General features: G+C 45.6%; 1 long non-coding RNA gene across 1 annotated transcript in view; it reads left to right on the top strand.

Annotated features, from left to right (window-relative positions):
* Positions 1–4,941: 4,941 nt before the first annotated feature.
* The window catches only part of LOC129146619 (uncharacterized), a 37,889-nt gene continuing 28,010 nt past the window's right edge, over positions 4,942–14,820 (top strand). Inside the window, exon 1 of the long non-coding RNA XR_008553530.1 lies at positions 4,942–5,001. This is a non-coding gene — a long non-coding RNA (uncharacterized LOC129146619). The remainder of the gene's footprint in view (positions 5,002–14,820) is intronic.

Below are 14,820 nucleotides of genomic sequence, written 5' to 3'. Positions count from 1 at the left end.
GTGTGGTCATGCACAGGAAGGATGATCAGCTAGTGTAGGGATGGGGATGATGGGAAGGGGATGGCAGATAAAGGGGACACAAAATCCAGACCACTTCAATAGGAAGAAGACCTGATTCAGATGTTGAAGATGACTAAGAGCTTATCTAAGGGAATTGGAGGTTTCGCATCAGAAACTATAGAAGTCAGAGGTCAGGCAAATATTTCTATAATTCTGAAAGACAAGAACTGTCAAGACAGAACTCTGTATCCATGAAAATATCCTCAGGGATGAGGGTAAAATAGGCACTCCCAGAAATAAGACATGCTCAGATAGAGGAAAACAAACAGAATTCATGGCCAGCAGGTCTTCCTCTAAAAGGCAGAGAGAAAACGATACCAGGAAGAATTTGGAGCATCAGGATTAAAGGAAGAGCAAGAGAAATGGTAAGTATGTAGATAACTACAGTCGACTTGGCTTCCTCTTGAGTCTTTAATATGTGTAGCAATTGAAAGCAGAAAATATAACTGTCTGATGGGACTTTCAGTGTATGTAGCTGTCATAAGACACGTGCAACATAAGTGGGGGCGGGGACAGGGGCCTGCATGGGTTGGATAACGACATTTCACCGGAAGTGGCAAAGTATTGAGTCCTAGTGACCAAGCAAAGCTCAGCATCTATTTTGTAATCCCAGTGCAATCAGTAAAAGAACAGACAATGCAATGGATATGGGCACAGACATAACAGATAAAGTGAAATGGAACACTAAAAGAATGTTCAAACATCCCAAAGGAAGGCAGGAAAGGGAAAATAGGGTGGGGGACAGAAAGCAAAGAATAAAATGGTAGGCATAAGTCCCTACATATCAATAATTACATAAAGTGAAAATGACCTGAAGGCACCCATTAAAAGCCAGAGAATGAAGTCGGAGCACTCACCCCACCTGATTTTAAGACTCGCTATAAAGCCACTATAATCAAGGCGGTGTGGTATTGGTAACGAGAGACACGGATCAATGGAAGGAACAAAGCAGGGGCTGGCAACTAGGGTCCAAAGACTAAATCTGGCCAGTGGCCTATTTTTGTATGACCTGTGAGCTAAGAATAGTTTTAACATCTTTAAAGTTTTATTTTAAAGAAAAGGATATGAAACAGAGACTACGGTCCAAAAATTCTAAAGTATTTATTATTTGGCCCTTTACAAAAAGTCTTTGTCAATCCCTGGAATAGAGAATCCAGAAATAGGCCACACAAATATGACCAATTTATTTTTGACAAAGGTGCAAAGACAATTCAATGGAAAAAAGATGCTCTTTTCAACCAATGGTGTTGGGAAAACTGAATATCCACAGACAGGGAGGGAGGGAGGGAGGAAAGGTTAGGGAAGTGAAGGGAAGGGAGAGAGTTTTTTGGGACGGGAGGGCAGGGAGAGGCAGGGAGGGGCAGAGAGGGAGTAAGGGAGGGGGACGGAAGGAGAGGAGGGCCATTCTTGAAAAAGTTGTGGACCGTCATTCTGCATTCCACCCGCAGACCAGAGCTGCAGGGGTGATTAGACTGGAGCCAGAGATGAGAAGGGAGTTCATCTTCTTGGGTAAAATGGGGAAGGTGGGAGGGAAATAGAGGGAAGGTGAGAGGCCCTGTCCTCAAAGAGCTCAGGGCCTCGTAGGGGAGATCCCCCCAGTTAGGGAAACCTGTGCAAAAACATAATGACCAAGATAAGCATCTGGCCGCACGCGTAAGTTTGGTGTGCTGTAGGCATCTGAGATGAGAGAGCTGAAAGGTGTTAGAATATCTGGAACTCTGAGAAGCCAAGGCCACGCTGCTGCCCGCTTGTGAGTCAGCTGCAGGAAGGAGGCTGTGGGAGGCATGAGTGAGCTCACCTGGGCACAGCAGAGCCCCAGAGGAGACCCCCAGAAAGTCTTGAGAAGCCCCAGTAAACAAGTGCCAAATCCAGGAGGGTGAGGCTACCAGGGAGTTAAGAAGGAAGGGTAAGAGATGAAGGGGAAGCAGATGTGTGTGTGTATTGGGGGGCTGTGGGGACTGCCAGAGAACCCAGGGAGGAGCATTTCCAGGAGAGGCAGCACAGTGGTGAGTGCTCCTAGTCACCCCTCACTGACTGGATAGGCCTGCAGTCATCCTAAGCCCGTCATTCTCTCATATCCCACAACCAACCTATCAGGAAATCCCTTTGGCTCTAACTTCAGAGACATTCCAGAATCTGTTCACTTTCACCATAACTCTTATGGACCCCTGTGGGGCTTCATGTTGTCCTGGAGCCCATTAGTATCAGCTTCCAAAAAATGTGTTAGTCAGTTGGGAAGCCACTGGCGGGTGAACCTGCCATGATGGATGGGAGCATTTCAGCAGGGAAGGATCACCAGAGCTCTTTCTCCTCCCGCTTGAAGAGCTGGCTTATCAGCACTCCATTCTACTGCGATGTCCCCCTCTTACTCCAGCCTCCTTACTAGTCCATCTGCTCCCACCATCCTCCCCCAGTTTATTCTCATTTTCCACATACTTTCAGATCACGTCACTTCCCTGCTTAGCACTGACCTTGTGCCCCTCCCACCAACCCAAGTCCTCTGGGGCTCCCTCAGACTTCACGGTCTTTCTGCCCCCTCTGCTCCTCTTCATCCACCTAGATCCACCTTCATCCACCTAGACTTGCTGCCCCCTATATACTCCAGGCACATTCTGCCTCAGGACCGTTATACTGACCATTCCCAACTGCCAGAAAGCCTTTCCCCAGTTATACACGTGACTCATGTCTCACCTCCTTCAGGGCTTTGTCTCTTGACCAACCCATATAAAATTATTATTTTTTTATTATTTAAAAATTATTTTTAGGGCCTCCCCTGGCAGCACAGCGGTTGAGCGCCGAGCTGTAAAGCTGCCCGCAGCCTCTGCCCCACAGGTTCAATCCCCGGCCACCAGCGAGGGCCCACGTGGCGCGCAGACCTCTCCTGCCGCCTGCTGCTCCACTCAGCAGTGTACTTCGTCCGTCTGCCTGTTCTGTTCCCCGCTCTGGCTCTGGTGAATTCTCTCACCCTCCTGCGCTTCCGACTATACCCAGTGCTTGTATAAATAAATAAATAAATCTTTAAAAAAATTATTTTTAAAAAGTCCCTGTCTCCTCACCTGCTGTGTAATGGATACTGGCAGAGTGAGCTCGTTGGCGACAGCAGGGCTGTGCTGTGCATGAGGGAGCAGCAGCCAGGTTGGAGACACCAAGGAGTGGGAAGCGGGAAATGAAGAAAGCAGTTAGTGCTCAAGAAGTTTGCCTGCGAAGGGGAAAGGAAAAAGGAACAAATAGCTAGAGAGGGTTTTTGTGATTTTTTTAATGGGAAAGACTTAAGTGTGTTCAAGAGTTGCCGAGGGGGATCCAGCTGAGAGGGAGGGACAGATGGACAAGGGGCAGGCGGAGTATCAGAGTGCATGCTGGGAGCCCAGAAAGGGCCGTCAGCAGGGCAGGGGCGATTGACCCTAGATAAAAGGGACAAGAAGGAAGAAAGGAGGGCAGCCAATGGAGGCAGGCTTGTAGGTTTGCCACTGGGAAGAAAAAAATATTCTGTTCTGAACTTTGACATGGGGTGGAGGTGGTCTTTGGGGAGAGAGGGTCAGAGAGGCAAGAGAATGGAGAGTTTGGCAGAGAGAGTCCTGGGGAGGGAATGGTCCCTGAGGACCCCTGAGGGCATTTCTAATTGAAGGGAGAACCTTCTTCCCAGGAAAGCCTCATTCCAGCAGGGCCGTGCTGCTCAGGGGTGGGAGAGCGAAGGCTGAGCTCGAGTCGTGCACTCCTGGGGCTGGCATGGCCCAGGTCTGTGGCAGCAGCGACCCTCACTGAAACCAGCCCCAGCTGCACACTGTGGGGAGACCCAGAGGGGACTCTTCCCCCCTACTTGAGCATTTTGGATTCCAGTGTCAGGTTAGGACGGGGGGACAGTGCCTCTTTCAGGGAGCTGCCTCGCTCTCTGACAGACTCGTTCAGGGCCAGGGGAGGAGCTAGGTCTAACGGTCTAACGGTTAGGCCTTTACAAGCAAAGGGCGAGCACGTCGGGCGGGCTGCCTTGTCCCGCTGCGCGGCCAGCTGCGGAGCACGAGGTAATTCCCCCGTGTCCTTTATTGCCTGCGCTCGGCGGGAGTGACACCGGGCTCTGCTTTACGAGCTGGCAGCACGGCTGCTATGAGCAGACCCGCTGTCAATAAGGGCTGTGTTTTATATTACGGGCCGGACGATTTATGGGCTGCCCCAGCACTCGGCAGACAGCCATTTGGCCAGAGAGGAAAATGACCTAACACTTAAGAAATTTGGAAGCCAGAAAACGGTGCGTGTGTTGCGTGTGTGTGTATGTGTGTGTGTTGCACACACACGCTTATGCATAGCTATGTCTGTGCCTGCTCAATTTTGTCGACCTGACTTACCAAGTCCTGGAAAGCAGGAACAACTCAGTTAAATACACTGGTTGTAAAAATGAAATGAAATAAAACGATTCATTTCCTTCTGGGGCTGGCCTTTGCATCACATGCTGACAATGAGTTTTTGGGGAAAGAAGTAGGTGACCAGAGGGGGCTCGGTTCCTGCCAAATCAGCCTGGATTCCTTTCTCCCTAGCAAGGTCCAGCTTTGGGCAGAGCACATGACAAAGTCCCAAGAAAGAACTTGTCATATTTTGCTGAAATATCTGTGATAGGTCTGTTTTTCCATCATATTGCAAAGTCCTAAAAAGCAGGGGCATGTCTCACTTGACTGCGCCTGGCACCAGTGTGGGAGATCAGTCAATCTGCCTGCTTGATATTTCCTCTGAGGTCTAATACGTACCCCCAAATTAACACTATCCCCAAACTTTCTTCTCCTTCAGTCTTCGTCTCAGTAGATGGCACCAGCTTTTACCACCCAAGGTAGTTAATTTTGTGTGTCAACTTCATGGGGCTTCAGGATGCCCAAATTTTGATGCAACGTTATTATATCGGTGTGTCTGTGAGGGTGTTTGGGGATGAGATCAACAGCTGAGTGAGCAGACTGAGTAAGTAGCCTACTTTTCCACAGTTACATAGATTATTTCTTTTTCTCCCCACATCCTATAATGTGGTTATGCTGTTCATGCTATTTATATTTCATGTTGGCTTAGCCCCTGGCCCCAGTAATTTCAATTTTACTTTATTTTTTTGGTATTTAAAGGACATCCACAACACTATTATGGTTCTCAGGGTCAGAGTTACTAGAAAAGATATGGCCAGGAATGCGTTATTCCTGCCTCAATACCTCAATACATGCCGTTTTCTGCCCTTTTTGAAGTCCCTTCTTTGCACTCTTAATTGATCTCTTTACTCTGGTTTACCTTTTCTATATTTCTTTTGTAGAAATGAGCAGATGCCTTTTCTTATTTCTTCTGTTGTCAATGAAAGGTGGCACACTATAGACATGACTGTACTACCTTAATAGGGTCTACCGCACTCAGGGGCAGAGAATATTCTAGAAAAAATATATTGACTCCATATCATTTCAAAAGCTCATTCTCACTCTTTATTTTCCTTACCACTGCACAATACTCCACAACCTTTTTTCTGTTCTTCAAACAAGCCAAACGTTTTCCCTGTCCTGGGCCATTAGCACTTGTTCCTTCTACCTGCTGTACTCAGCCTAGAATTTCCCATTGCTGCTTCCTTGGGGATCTTGGCTCAAGTTCCCCTGCTCAGAGAGAGTGTCTCCACCCAATCTACAGTGGCTGTGGTCCCTGTCCTCCCAGTCATTGTATCTCATAGACTTGCATTGTTTTCTTTGTAATCCTCAGCACAACGTGACATCCTCGTGTTTAGTTGCCTACTCATTTATTGTCTGTCGCCCTTGTCCACACTCAAGGACAAACTCCATGTTCTGGGCACTGTCGCATCTATCCTGGCACACAGTTGGAGTTCCATGCATGTTTGCAACAGATATTGTCAGGGTCCCACTCACACATGCTTGGCCCACTCTAGTGGTTCTAGGGAGATAGTTCCTGTCCATACCAATGACTGCTTGTGTCTGTAAGAGGAAACTCTGACCATGACTGTACCTAAGTTAGGGTTTGCCAGTGCTCCAGGAATGGCTCCATCAATAAGGGGCAATTTCCTCAATCCTTGTGAATAATTTTTAAATGTGTTTTAAATTTTAAATGTAGTAGTTTTTAAGCATGTTGTACAAATAACAAACATACATATATGTGATCCAAGATCCCCAGTGGGAATGGCCCACTCAAGAACATATACTCTACTGCCTCCTCTCCCTTCCCCATATCGCTTCCCAACTCACTATGTTTCCCAGCATTGCCTACTATAAATTTCTTTTTTTTAAAGACATTTATTTATACATGCAAAAACTGGGGTGTAAGTCAGAGGTGCGGGGGTGAGAGGATTCACCAGAGACAGAGTGGGGAACAGAACAGGCAGACTGACTGAAATCCACTGCTGAGGGGAGCAGCGGGCGAACCAGGAGAGGTCTGCTATGACATGTGGGTATCTCCTTGGACAGCTGGGGATAGAACTCATGGCTGCAGTGGCTGAACATAGCTTGATAGTGCTGTCTTTAAGCCCTGCACCACCAGGGAGGCCCTACCTAAATTTCTTACAACCGAATTCTTTTCTCAGGTTCTGCTTTTGGGGGAAACCAATCTAAGACTTGCTGAAGTAATAGCCATCTTGATGAGGACCCTCTCAATATGTCATGCAGAGTCCTGATATTGGCCCTTCCCTGGTTAGCATTTTTAGCCACTCAGACAAAAGACAAGAAAGACAAACTGTTCCAAATTTAGGCTTTAATAGGTTGCCTTGACAGAAATCCATATGAAAAAGCCCTGAGCATTGTGCAGGGTCATCAGCCAAGTTGTTCATCATCTAAGAACACTACAGGTGCCTTGGGCTACATGATAAAGGGAAAAGGACCTGCCCTGTGGCCAGGCCACATCAGAGTGTGTGGACAGTCCACAGGGCCGGGTCTATAGTGGGACATTAAAAATTTTTATAAGATCCAAAAGACCTTGATCATGAAGAGCAGGGATATGCAAATCAAGCCATTGAATGGGTATTTGGAAAGGAGAAACCATGAGAAGCTTGGCAAGCATGAGTGCCTATGATGGATAGCATAGAATGTGTTTCCCAGAATTCACAGGTAGTAGGGATGGCCTGAAGATCATTTTAAAATATACTGACCTAAGAGTGAAAGCACTGAAAATGGCAATGTAGGAAAGTCCGGGACTCCATTCCTCCACAAAAGCAACTAATGATATAGCAAAACCTGTAAGAATTAGCTTTTTGCAGAGTTTTGGAATGTAGTCAAAAGTTTACAACAACCGGATAAATACTTTGGGAAGAAAGAAGCTGCTGTTTTCTCATACATGAGTTCCATTGCATTTAAAAATGGCCACCTATCATCTTTCACTCCTCAGATAGGCAACGGCTGTGAAGAGAGCATTCCTTACTCCCGGAGCAGGTTACTAGTGCCAGAGGGAGCAATATAGACCTTCTCAAAGACCTGTAGTTGCTTATTGATCTCTGGCAGTTCTTCGAAGGTCTAAGGCAAGGGTTTGTCTTTGTTTTGCCCAACTCAGAGCATTCCCAGGCCTGAGGTGGCTTCCTGGATGGTGTTTGCCAAAAATATTTAAGGGCATAAATATTACCACAACAGCTGGGAGCAAGGGACAACATTTAGGACAAACAATAGACAAACAAAAAATCCTAGGAAGGAAGTGGTTGAGGAAGGAGATACATGAGGGAATATGGGTTTTGAAAAGCTCCCACATATTCCAGAGTATCGAGAAGTTCACATGAGGGGCATCTCTGGCGGCGCAGGCAGTTGAGCACAGCACTGTGAAACTGTCTGCAGCCACTGCAGTGTGGGTTCAGTCCCAGCCGGTGGTGGAGATACCCACATGGCACAGCAGACCTCTCTTGTCTCACCCACTGCTCCTCTCAGCAGTGTATTTCGTCAGTCTGCCTGTTCTGTTCCCTGCTCTGTCGCCAGTGAATCCTCTCACCCTCCCACGCATCTGGCCTGTCCCCATTCTTGTATAAAAATAAATCTTTTAAAAAAAAAAAAGAGTAAAATTGGACACCTAACTCACACCGCAACATAACGTGATTCAAAATGAATCAAAGAACTAAATGTGAAAACTCTTAGAAGAAAACATAAAGAAGACTATTCATGACCTTGAATTTGTTAATGGAGTCTTAGCTGTGATACCCAAGCACATACAAGCAAAGAAAAAGAAATATATTAGACTTCATCAAAATTAAAATCTTTATGTTTCAAAAGTGAAAAGCCAACCCACGGGATGAAAGTAAATATTTGTATACGTTTGATTAAGAGTCAACTGTCGAGACTATATGAAGAGCTCTTACAACTCAATAGCATAGGATAAGAACCCAATGTTTTTAAATGAACAATTAGCATTTATAAATAAGCAAATGACTTGAATAGATATTTACCAAGGAAAATATACAACATGAAAAAATATTTGATGTCATTAGTTATTAGGGAAATATAAATGAAAACCACAATGAGGTATCACTTCATACCTACCAAATGGAATGTAATCAAAAAGATAAACAATAGTAAGTGCTAGTGAGGATGCAGAGAAATTGGGATCCTTGTACATTTCTACTAGGAAAGTAAAATGTTGCAATTGCTGTGGGAAACAATTTGGAGGTTCCTTAAAAAGTCCAACAAAGAGGGCCTTCCTGGTAGCATAGGGGTTAAGACACAATCTATGAAGCAATCCACAGCCACTGCAGCATGAGTTCAATTCCCGGCCGGCCAGGGAGAAATCCACATGGCGGGGCAGACCTCTCCTGTCTCGCCTGCTGCTCCCCTCAGCAGTGTACTTCAGTCCGCCTGCCTGTTCTGTTCCCCGCTCTGTCTCTGGTGAATCCTCTCACCCCCCACCCCCACATCTCTGGCCTGTACCCCAATTCTTGTATAAAAATAAATAAATCTTTTTTAAAAAAAAGTCCAACAAAGAGCTATGAAATCACTAAGATCATGTAGAGGAGGTTCCTTGCTCTGCTCCTAGAACATCTAACAGACGACACTGCATGAGAAAGTCCTGCAGTCTGGGTGAGGCTGAAATACCCCTGGGAAGCCAGAAACCAGCAGAGACTGCACCAGCAGAGACATGGAGAAGATTTATAGTTCACTGAATAGGAGGTAGATGGAAAGAAATGCCTGCAAACTGCAGTCTGGAGTGGAGAGGGTAAAGTAGGAGAATGGCACAGTTCTATCAAACCTTCAAAAGTGAACTAATAATTATAAAACTCTTCTAAAATTTTGAAAAAGAAGGAATATTCCTAGGCACATATTTGAAACTAACCTTAATCTGATACTAAAAGCGGACAATGAATGCATACAACTCAAAAAAAAAATCATATAAATCCAATCAAAAATGCACAGATATAATGAGGTACCATCTTACACCAGTGAGAATGGCACATATTAAAAAAACTAGCAACAACAAATGTTGGTGAGGTTGTGGAGAAAAAGGAACTCTCCTGCACTGTTGGTGGGAGTGCAAACTGGTCCAACCACTATGGAGAGCTGTGTGGAGATTCCTCAACCTGCTAAAGATGGAGCTTCCATATGATCCAGCAATTCCACTCCTAGGTATTTACCCAAAGGACACAGAAACATTAATTCCAAAGAGCACCTGCACTCCTATGTTTATAGCAGCACTGTTTACAATAGCTAAGCTTTGGAAACAGCCCAAATGCCCAAAAATAGATAACTGGATCAAGAAGATGTGGTACATATACACCATGGAATATTACTCAGCAATCAAAAAAGATAAACACATGCAATTTGCAGCAACATGGATGGAGCTAGAAGGGATCATGCTCAGCGAAATAAGCCAGAAAGAAAAAGAAAAATACCGGATGGTCTCACTCATAGCAGGAATCTAGAAAACTTAAATAAGGGACCAGGAAAAAGAATAACTATAAGAAGAAAATATCAAAATTGATAAACAACTATGAACCAGAGACACTCTATGGTGGATGGGGGGCAGGGAAAGGAGGGTTTGGGGTCAAAATAAGGGGGTTGTAATTGTATGGGGACTATAAAAAATAAAATTTAAATAAAATAAAATATTATAATGTCAAAAAAATGCACAGAATATCTAAACAAACACTTCTTCAAAGCAATGAGGCACTGATGCATGCTACAACCTGGATGACCTTTGAAATCATGTGAAATGAAAGAAGTCAAGCCCCGAAAAGTAACTTTTTGTGTCGTTCCATACATAGGAAATATTCAGAACTGGCAAGACCATAAAGACAGAAAGCATATTGGTGGTTGCCAATGGTGGGGGGTAGAGGATGGAGAGTGATTGCTTAGGTGATGAAAATGTTTTGCAACTACATAGATGGGATGGGCACACAACACTGTGAATCTACTAAATGCCACTGAACAGTACACTGTAAAATAGTTAACTTTGTGTCACACGAACTTTACTCAATAATAATAATTAAAAATTAAAAATTCCGAGCTCCTAGCTCATACCTGTGGGATCAGAATCTTAGGGATGGAGTTCAGAAATCTGAATTACTTGGAAGCTGTCCAGGTGATTCTGAGGGACAGCTAGGTGTGGGTTGTGCTTCCTGGAGGTCTCACTGGAGCTGGAGCAAAGTGGGGAGAACTGGGGGTACACTGGGCAAGCCAGTGCAGTCAGCTCATGGAAGGAGCTGGGTGCCCACTTCCTTTAGCTCTGCTCTGGCTTCACCTTCTCTTAGTAAATCAGATTCTCCTCTTCCTCCTTGTCCCTCCTTTAGGCCTGTGCTTCTCTCACCCAAGTGTGTGATTTCCTAGGAACCTACTTCTCTTGACAGCACATCTGCTAGGGGCCTTAGGCTGGGGACTCTGGGGGTGTGTTCCTCATTTTGACTCTGGCCACAGACTTCAAAGGGAGCTATTATGAGCTCCTCTTACAGCTGAGAAAACTGAGGCTCAGATGAACAAATATTTACCCAAAGTCAGAGTCAGAGAGCCAAGAAGCCAGGTCTGCGCATGTCTAAGCCCTCAACACCACACAACTCTCTCCTCAGCACCTGAATTCTGCTTCTCTCACACATCAGTCAACTCAGGTTTGGAGTGTCATGGCCTAAGGGCTCTCAAGCTTTATGAGGGTGGTTATCTCCATTCAGCCAGAGAAACTGAGGCACAGAAAGGTCTCCTGCTTGCCCGAGGTCATCCAGCAAACCAGGCTGATTGAGAAGCAGAGGTACTGATAGAGTAGACATAGAGGCCTCCGTGCGGTAGGCCATGTGCGTCTAACACCCGGATTCATGAAAAACATCTACAACAAATCACTGCCAGTAATAAGCGGGTAACTGAAAAGTATTAATGCCTAGAAAATAACACTGACTGTGACACTTTTTTCTTATTGAATATCACATACACACAAAATCATTCAGAAAAATAAAATTAAGAAAAACTGAAAGGAAAAGAAATCAAGTACTAGAGTACTTAAAAGGAAGAATCCCAAATGTTTACTTATTAGTTATTAATATGAATGTATCATTTTTTTTTACTTACTACTCTTAGCACTATTTGTACCTACCTAGTAGCTTGACTTTGGGTCAAGTTAGCTGAAGACTAAGACAATAATATTTTGTGTAAATAATTATGTCATAATTAATAAGTGACTTCATGAAACAAAAACATCTGCACAGGGTACAGTTTACGCAGACTAAATCATGCAGTGAGGTAATGTTTTATTTTCTTGATTTATTATTTCATTCTAAAATAACCAATAAAAGTTAAAAATATAAATTTACATTTTAAAGATATTATTTGAATTCTGCCAAATAGTTCACATATGAAGTAAAATCTGCACTTACCAAGCAAAAACATTACACCTCAAGCTTTGTACCGTCACTGTTTTCCATTTTGAATACTAATTAGCACTCCAAGTTCTGAGATTCTGTCTCCACAATGACTGCTTGAACAGTTTATTCCAATAAGAGTTGCAAATGTGCTGAGCTTGAGGGACTCTGGGTTACAGTGACTTGATCTTGCAACTCGTGCAGCTGAGACTGTGTGTGCCGGTGGCTGACTGTGTTACGGGGAGTTCTCAAATCATCTTCCATGTCGATGCCAATATTTATTAAGGGATAAGTAATAAAACTTCATTTGAAGCTTACACGTGTAGATTATAAACACTCAGAGCAATTTCTTAGAACTTAAACCCACAAAGATTCTTTTGCAAAGGAACAGTTTATCCCTGACATTGTTTGGAACCACAGGTGCAAGGAGACAAGGCAAGCAGACCAACTTGTGGTCTGTTTCATTATTGTTTTTAAACTTTTCACAGCCCACACATCCCTGTGCTGCCTGAACAGAGTAGACCCCTCCCACAGCATGTCCTTGACCCTCAGAATACTTCAGTGAAGATATAAGCCTTTATTGCCAATGGGTAAGATGAAAGCAGGGCCCCTTCCTGGCCTCGAAGCAACAACAAGCCATTATCAGGTCCTGTGGTCCTCAATTCAGTCATGCGCCTTTTTCATTTTTCAAGACCCAGTTCAATCCTCCATTCTTGCAAGACATTCCTGACTTCATCCTTCTCTATACCATGGGTGTGTAAGGCCCCAGGCCAGTGATGGGTCATGCTAGGCTCCCCAGGATCCTTGCTTCTCCAGCATGGAGCCACCCTGGGGAGCATCTTAGGAGATACTGGCATCTCGTTTTGTTCTTCTGACTACCCCCAACACCACTCGTCTGGTCTGGTAGGACTGCTGCATGAGAGGGTGAAGGTGGTGGAAAGGGTGGCCAAACCCTTCATTAGGGACCACAGTTCAGTTCAAAATGGTTAGACATCCAGACAGCCTGGGGGTCACCCTCTTGACCTGCAAGAATATAAATTGTGTTGCTCACGCGCCTCCAGGCAGGCTATCTAGGAATAGGTAGAGCGGAATTAGCACTCTGTCCCTATGACTTGCCAAACCCCAGAAATGAAGCTCCAGAAAGGCTTCATTTCAAATTCACAAAACTTTCCAGGTAGTTCTATGAAGCAGGGTCAGAGGGGTGCCCATGTTTCCCCCAAACCCAAGTAAAAATGAGGCCTTCATAAGAAACAGAGGGTGCTCCAAGGACAAGGGACTACAGCTCAAGTGGCCCAGAACCCACAGTTCTCTCAGCCTCCCGACTCCTGTTCAGGTGGTCAGCACCCCCTCCCTTTTCTCTCCAAGACTTTACCTGCCTGTTGTGCCCCCTGCACAGCCCCTTACATCTTCTCCCTTTCGAAGCCCCCCACCTAACCTACAATTTCTCTTAAGTCAAAATCCCAGAGAATGAATCTGACTGACAGTAGCCCCTGCCCTCTCTACCCAGTTGTCTCTCCTTGGTCCACACCAATGACCAGCAATTGACCTGGCAGGGGCTGGAGGCCAGATTGTCATGTAACTTTCCTAAAGCAGGGAAGTTCTATTATTATCTTATCATGTCCCTCATTTTATATATGAGGACATTGTAGGGAGATTCAGTAACTTGCATGAGGGCCCATGGAAACTGGCTTTCCAGGACGCAAGCCCAGGCCAGTGCCCTTGTGGGACACACCTGCCTGGCCCCTGGCAGGGGAGTGAGGCCCCTGGAGGCAGCAGTGTGGAACTCCCAGGTCTCCCGGCTGGCTGGCAGCAGTGATATGCTGCCTTATGGTGAGACTTATTGAGCTATTTGAAGCCGTCAGGGGAAACCAACTACACGTAAATATCAACTCTGGCAAAGTACCTGGAGCGGAATTTTATTTCTGCTGGGCATTATTATGGGTATTGATTTGAGAATCTGAAAATTCAATAAAACAGATTAAACCTCCCAAGGAATGAGCAGAAACCATCAACTCGAGTTGCCAAGGGGCATTAAGGCTCGGTGGGTGGGAAGGAAAATCCAGCACTGCTGCAAGGCCCACTGCAGGTTCTAGTCCCCCCTGGGGCTGCTACCAGCAGATCAGCCCCTTTGCTGCCCAGTCCCACTCCATTCCCCCATTCCCGGACACTGTGGACACAGGTAACAAGACATACTTCACTCTTCAGGACACTGGGCCCAGCTCTGCAGGTTGCCATTAAACCCCACCCCCAGGAGAGGCATTTTCAGTGGATCGTTTTATAGTCAGTTACACAGTTAGTGTCACCATGGTGATGATTCTCACCCTCATAACTAAACTGCATGCCTTCCGTTTGCTGACCTCCAACAAATAAGCAGCTAGCTATTTCCCTAGCAAAATATTTATTCAGAAACGACAACCAAAAGCAGCTAGGGAGTGCAGACTCACTTCCCACGTGCCCACGCTCACTTTCCTAGCTCAAAGTGCAAATCCTCTTGTCTCATTGTGAAGGGCAGCAAAGCAGCCTCACTTCTGGTGGAACACACAGGCCCACCTCTTGTGGCTGGATTCTGCAGCATGCACCCATGGCACCTGCGAAACAACTCTCTTCTAGTCAACCAACCTCGCTTTAGAAAGGTTTCTGTATGTGGATTGTCACACCCTTCACCCAGAGGCTCTTGTGAAGGAGACTCCTGAGCTGCCACATTCTTGAAGCCACAGAGGTGGACCTGGTACTGACAGCTGGGGCTGGCCTAGAGGATCGGCCTGCTGGGGACACCTGGAGTTTGCTAACACAACTTTTCTCATTCTTGAGCTTCTTGATTTGCTCTTTGGGGTAGATAGAGGCTGTGTCTTCGACCGATTTTCTCAGGTGAGGCACGCGGTGGAGGTCAGGACTAGAAGGCATCTTTCGGTTGCTTTCCCTCCAGCCGGGCCTAGTGTCTGCAAAGTCTCAGGCTGTGCACCTTCCCCTTGGTTTTCACAACTGTTCTGTTGCCT

This window comes from Talpa occidentalis, unplaced genomic scaffold (genome assembly GCF_014898055.3).
Source record: "Talpa occidentalis isolate TD23 unplaced genomic scaffold, MPIMG_talOcc4v2.1 talOcc4.3, whole genome shotgun sequence".
NCBI classification, from domain to species: Eukaryota; Metazoa; Chordata; class Mammalia; order Eulipotyphla; family Talpidae; genus Talpa; species Talpa occidentalis.
Note: the sequence above shows the minus strand (reverse complement) of the source record. Positions and strands in the feature narration are given on the sequence as shown.